Genomic DNA, 6,772 nt, shown 5'->3' with positions numbered 1-6,772 from the left:
ACCTGATCATTTCATGTTTTTGGTAGTGATCCCTGGATGAGGCACTTCTGTGAATCTTTTAAAGTCATTAGTCCCAGCAGCAGAATAGAGAAACCTTGAAGCCCAGGATGATGCTTGAAGTAACTGGAGAGAGTGTTCAAAATACTACTGACGCAGGTACCCTCTTGGTGCTGAAGAGTCAAAGGCACCTCTCTTATCAGCTGCTCTAAGCATCAAGAATCAAAAGTATTTCTATGTAATTGTACAAGAGACCCTTGGAGGGTTATAATTTGGGATTATTTTGTATAAACTATCAAAAGATGGTCAGATAATAGGTGGGGGCTTTTAATAGGAAAATGATGTGCTCAGAAGTGGAAGTGACTCATAATAGTCCAGTTCAGAAGTTAGGGGAGTATTTGGACTTTGTACAGCTGTCTTCCAAGGTGGCTCTAAGCTTTGATTTCACATAAACTTCTGAGTTCACATTCTGAAAGGAAGTACACTTCCTCTTTTGAACATCCCCAGTAGATTCTTTTTCATTATGTTATTAAGGAGCATCAGGCAATGAATCTGTTCCAGGTTTCCATTCTGCAGAACTCCAGAGCATGTAGTAGTGGCAAGGCAGTGGTCCTTTGATCTTTTCCCTTAACTCTTCCTTGGGTGGTTCCTAAGGGAAAAGGAAGCACATGATCATGGGAATGATAGCCCAGAACAAAAATAAATCTTGTCTTACCACTGTGGTTTATAGGAGAGATTGGGAGAAACTATCCTGCTTTCTTCATGGCCTGATTCCTGAAGAGACTGATCCAAAAATTATAGCGGCAGGGAACTCAGTGCATTTGGTACTGAGATTTAAATGCAACCAGAGTTGTCCTCAAGGCCCAGCCATTAAAACATCGTCTCTCTTGACCTTCTGGTATCTTGTCAGAGGGCTTTTCACTGTGAGGAAGTGTGGAAATGGCTGTGTGTATGTGTGTAATCTGTTAGGTTGGGGATAGGTTTTCTGTTAGCCATTACTAAGAGACCTGCAATAAAAATTACCCTGATCTGATAGTGAAATGTTTGTGTATGACCATGTGTGAATGTGTGTTTGTGCCTGTATATATCTACACACAGATGAGAAATTATATTTAAAATTGTTGGAAAATAAATCAAATTCAGATCAAAATGCCTTTCAGGCCCATTACCTAGAAATCTATTTTAAAACCTGGGTATGTTCCTGAGGTCATTTCTTTGCTAATGCTAATAAATTAGTTACAATTATGATGGGGGATATTCTACTGCACTTTTAAAAAAGAAGAAACTATTTTTTGTGTTTGAAAGAGAAACCATCTATAGCAGAATCTTAGTTCCTTTCATAAATATTTTTACCTTGACTACAAATAGATAATGCTATGATTCCACTATATATTTTTATAAAATCTATCTGAATTAGGGTTTGGGTAAGTTTGTGTTATTGTTTAACCTGAAATACAATAACTGTTAATATTCTAAACAATAGTTCACTTCATTTAGTTCTTTCTCTGAAGACTTAATACTGTTTTTAACACTCTCAGGAACCATTGCAAGGAACTTTCCCCAGATCAGATTTTGTTAATACTAAAGTGAAAGTTATCCATGACCAACCACATGTCTTACCCTTTATTCCTTGAAAGGTAGAACTCAGAACCTTTTATTTGATGTCTATAATCATGTACATAGGCATCTTTTGGAGGAAAGGGGCAGGACAACTCACTGGAGTTTGCAGTATTTTACTAGAGCATTTCAAGAAATGGAATCTTCCCCAGTAAGAAATTACTAGAGACAAACTAGCTTAATGAAGCTGAGAAATACAAGCTTATAGAACATTATTTTGATGAAGTTTCTCTCTGGGATAGAATGTTGGTTTACCCTCCCCCCTTTCGTTAGCATTACTGAGTGAATTTACATCCAGTTCTTTCCACTTGCCCTGTTCTCACCAAGGAAGCTCCAGATCCAGTATCTTGTTTGGCCCCACAACTGAAGCAACTTTTGCTTTTGTCTCCCAGCAGCAGTGAGCCACTCAGTCTTTTCCACAGGAAATTAGGAGCATACATTCCTTGAGTCAGGAGCTTATTGCTGAAAATCCCTTTCCCTGAACTTTTGGCCAGCAGAAATAAATGTGACTGACAGGCATATTGATTCTAAAAATTTTACATGAGTTCCTTTTTTATTTAACTTTTTTAAATGACCAAACTGTGCAGGGCAGGGCATGCCCAAAGGAGTGGTAACATGGTAGCACTCATTCCCTTGTCCTTTCAGGTTGCCCGTTCACTTTGATCTGCTTATCATTTGACTGTCTCACTTTTTACCCAGAGTAGTGACAACCCATCTTCCTTCAGGGACCTCCCAGCAGGCACCATGTTTGTAGGTGCTGTACAGAATGAAATTAAATGGATATTTCTAAGCCTGGTTCAGAATAAATAGAACCTTTTATCCCAGAAAGTATAGACTGCAGTGTGGGGTAAAGATTATGATTGGGGGAGGGTTAGAGACAAAAGCTGTAAATTACTATGGCTGATTGGTTTATTTCTACTATATACATATATATATTTTTTGCTTTTGTATATCCTATATAGGAAACAGCATTGTATTTTTTTAACAAATCTGAGAAAGCACTATGAACTGCAGATGTTTGACTTTCAGAATATATTTTGTATTAATACCTTCACATTGTGTGAATACTGGAAGCTGCAGATCTTTGCTAGGACGCAATAAATTTATATACTTTTTGAGGGGTTCTTCTGAGGGTATTAATCAAGCCCCTCTTACGCTTTGGGGGAGCCCTGGTGCTACTTGCTTAAAGTTTTCATTCAATTGTAAGTACCCTGATGCCTTTTGGACCTTGGGATCAGATCAAACGAGTTTTGGAGATCTAGGTACCAAGGAAATGAGGATAGTCTAGCTGCCTCAAATGAGGTGCCCTTTGCATAGCTCTCCTTACCCCTATTCAAAGCTGGGTTGGTTCTTGGAGTTGGGAGGGAGAAATGTGAAATCTCAGAGTTTCATCTCCCTTAGAAGAGAGCCAGTAACTTATGTGCAAGGATGAAAGGTGGTAGCAGTAGCTTTGGGGAAAAGGAGGAGGACATGGCACTTCTCCAACCCTGGAAAACTGCTTTTGAAAACTGCTGATAAAATATGGGCAGGTTGCTTTATTTTTGTTTGGGAGCCTGTGCTCTCTGGTGCCTCTCTTGGCTCTCCTCCTGGGGTACAGACCTCTTCTAGGAGGATGAGCAGATCAGCTTTGAGGTTGACCTGTTTCTTTTCTTTGTCTGCCTTCCCTAAACACCAGCCCCCAGGAGGACGTAAAGCAGCCTTAAGCTTAAATTTCTACTCCCTCTCAGATTTGGCTCGCTTACCTAGATGTGAAGGCTGGGAAAGGAAAAAAAGGGCCGTCCCTGGATTCGTTCCTCCCCGAGGTGTTCCCCACTTCGACTTCCCAAACTCAAAAAGGTTTCCTCCACAAAGTTCATTTGAGAGAAATAAGTATTTTGTCCCATTTTCCCCTTTCCTCATCATTTCCAGCCTTTCCTTGTGTCTGCTAAGGGAGAAGAGGTGTGGTGATTGTCCCTCAACTCCTTCAGTATTAGGGAAAAAATGCTTAAGTGGGATTAAGCTGGGACTGCAGGTAGTGACGACTGTTTCTCTCTCCTGGGGTGTGTTTTTCTCTGCCTCACCTTCAGGAATGACACTGTGCCTTCTCCACAGGGGAATGGGCTTTGCTCAGTCCACTTTCCCAGCAATTGCTCTTGAACAGTGGGGACAAGGACAGGTCCTCATATTTTTTATCACCCCTTTCTCCCAATGGCATCCCATAGCTCTCATCTGAAATCCAGGGCTCAAAGACTTTGGGAAAAGATGGGGAAAATATGCTGAGGTTGACCTGAGGAATCCCCTTCTATACACACCAATGGCAGCTGCCTGAGAGCCTGCTTCCTCTTCCTGAATCTGCCATGGGGGGGCGGGGGTTGGGCGTGTTGCTCCAGTCTCTGGTGCCTAAAACAAGTTTCAACACTGGTGATAACCAGTCTTCCTACCACTGTTGCCTTTTTAAACCTGATGATTTCATGCTGTGTTGGTGGTTGGTTCTAATTAGCTTATCACCAGAGCTGTGTGGGGAAATACTTTTAAATGCTCTTTCATCTTGTTCTCTTCCCCCCCCGCACCCCCCCCCCCCATTCTGTATGTATGATGCTAATCTCTTGTCTTTCAGTTTCTTCCTGCTCTTTTGTATCTATCTTTCATGTGTCTCCTCCTACCTTTTGTCTCTGGGTGTTTTGGGGGCTTTTTTTTTTTTTTTTTTTTTGGCCTTTTTGTACAAAGATTAGTTTCAATGTAGTCTGTAGCTCCTTTGTAAACCAATTAAAAGTTTTGTTTTTTTTTTAATAAAAAGGCATGTCTCTGGTGTGTTGAGAGGGTTGGGAATGGGGAGTATATGGCCATAACTTCATATACTGAACCCAACAAAGGTTTCCAGCTCACCTTTGTGTTCCCATACATGCACAGTTGCCCTACACTTAACTCCCAGGTAAACGGTGTCACGAGCAGATCAATATGACATGACTTCATAGAAATGTGGAGGTCCAAGAGGAACAGGCAGCACCAACTCTTGTTTAATAAGCTTTTTATTTTGGAATACTTTTAAATTTAAAAGAAGGTAGCAGAGATATACAAAGAGTTCCCATTGTTAACATTATCATGGAACATTGTCAAAACTAAGAAACTGACGTTGATTCATTACATTAGCTAAACCTCTAGATTTCACTAGTTTTTCCATTGATGTCCTCTTTCTGTTTCAGGACCCATTCCAGGATACCACACTGGGTTTAGTTGTTATGTTCCCCTAGTCTCTAGTCTGTCACAGTTCTTGTTTTTCATAACCAGGACAGTCTTTGGGATTATTGCCAAGGTGTCCTGTAGAATATCCCCAAATCTGAATTTGATGTTTTTCTCATTATTTGACTGAGCTTATGGGTTTTTGGAAAAAATACCATCCAGGTGAAATTCCCTTCTCATCACATCTTGTCAAGGGGTATGTGATAACCACATGACATTACTAATGCTAACCTTCATCACTTGGTTAAGGTAGTGTTTGACAAGATTTATCTAGTTTCCATTTGTAGGCAAGTCAATAAGTCTATCCCACCTTTAATGGGAATTAAGCTTCCTCTACATATGTACTATCTACATAGAGTTTTTGGGATTCTGTGAGGAAACAGTCTCCCCTATTATATGCACTCATTTTTTTATACTTGGGTTTAATGAAATATTGGGTAAATTTATAGTTTGTTATACTCCAACTAGAGGCCCAGTGCACAAAATTCATGCACAGGGGAGGAGGGTCCCTTAGCCCAGCCTGCACCCTCTCCAATCCGGGACCCCTCAGGGGATCCCTATTGGGCCTAAACCAGCAGTCGGACATCCCTCTTGCAATCCAGGACTGCTGGCTCCTAACTGCTCACCTCCCTGCCTGATGGCCCCTAACCACTCTGCCTGCCATGCCTGATCGCTCCTAACTGCCCTCCCCTGCCAGCCTGATTGCCCCTAACCGCCCTCCCCTGCTGGCCTGATCACCCCTAACCGCCCTCCCCTGCTGGCCTGATTGCCCCTAACCGCCCTCCCCTGCTGGCCTGATTGCCTCTGCCTTGGCCCCCGCCACTGTGGCTTTGTCTGGAAGGAGGACCGAACAACCAGAAGATGTCTGGTCAACCCGGTCTAATTAACATATTACCCTTTTATTAGTATAGATACTACATTATTTTATTGCTAAAATTGTCCCAGCTTTGGCCATTGCCAGCTCTTTCAGGTTGGCTCATGTGTCCCTTGGATATGTCTACATCCTTTTATTTTTTTGAGCCCTTTCTTGCTTTCTGATAAAATGCCTCAGGCTCATCTTGTTTTTTCCCTGTCCCAGCCCTAGAATCAGCCATTTATCCAAGGAGCCTTGTTTCTTTAAAAAAAATTTTTAAAGTATGTTTTTATTGATTTTAGAGAGGAAGGGAGAGGGAGAGAGGAAAAAAAGCAAACACATCAATGTGAGATCAGTTGCCTCCCATAGGTACCCTGACCAGGAATCAAACCCACATCATGGGTATGTGCCCTAACCAGCAACCTTTAGTTGCTGCATGGGACGTCGCTCAACCAACTGAGCTACACCAGCCAGGGCCTTGGTTCTTTTTATCATAGAATTGTGTTTGGGAACCAAGGTCTAGCCTTAACATATTTTACATTCAGTTAATACCAGCCTGTTTCTAACATGATTGAATCTGGATTGTGAACCCATCTGAAACTGAAATTGACATTTTGACAGCCTTTCCAATTTCCCATCAGCCTACAGCTTCACTTTCCTTCCTATGTAAGAATCCTTGGTCAATTGTTTATACTATGACTACCAACAGTCTTCAATTATCTTGTGCATTTGACACTATTTATCTGCTTTGTCAATCACTTAGCCTTGGGTAAACTTGGCCATATGATTTTCTTATGGAAATATAACAGCAATATAACATTTTAACATTTGACTTTATTGCGGAGTGGGGGGGCATGAGGGGAGGTTGTTTTCTGTTGTTTGTTTTGGTTTTGGTTTTGCAGCCTTAAATAGGACTATAATAGTGGTGCCATCTATTCATTCAATAAACATTTATTGAGCCCTTACTATGTGCTTTACACTAAGTTAGGCTGAATATAAAAAATGAAATAAGACAGGCTACCAAGTACTTTGTAGTCTGGTGAGACATGCTATTAATGCAAGTTTCCCAAGCCTGACCTATTTTTC

Source organism: Plecotus auritus, assembly GCF_963455305.1.
Source record: "Plecotus auritus genome assembly, chromosome: 3".
Taxonomy (NCBI): Eukaryota; Metazoa; Chordata; class Mammalia; order Chiroptera; family Vespertilionidae; genus Plecotus; species Plecotus auritus.
This window is presented reverse-complemented; position numbering follows the sequence as displayed.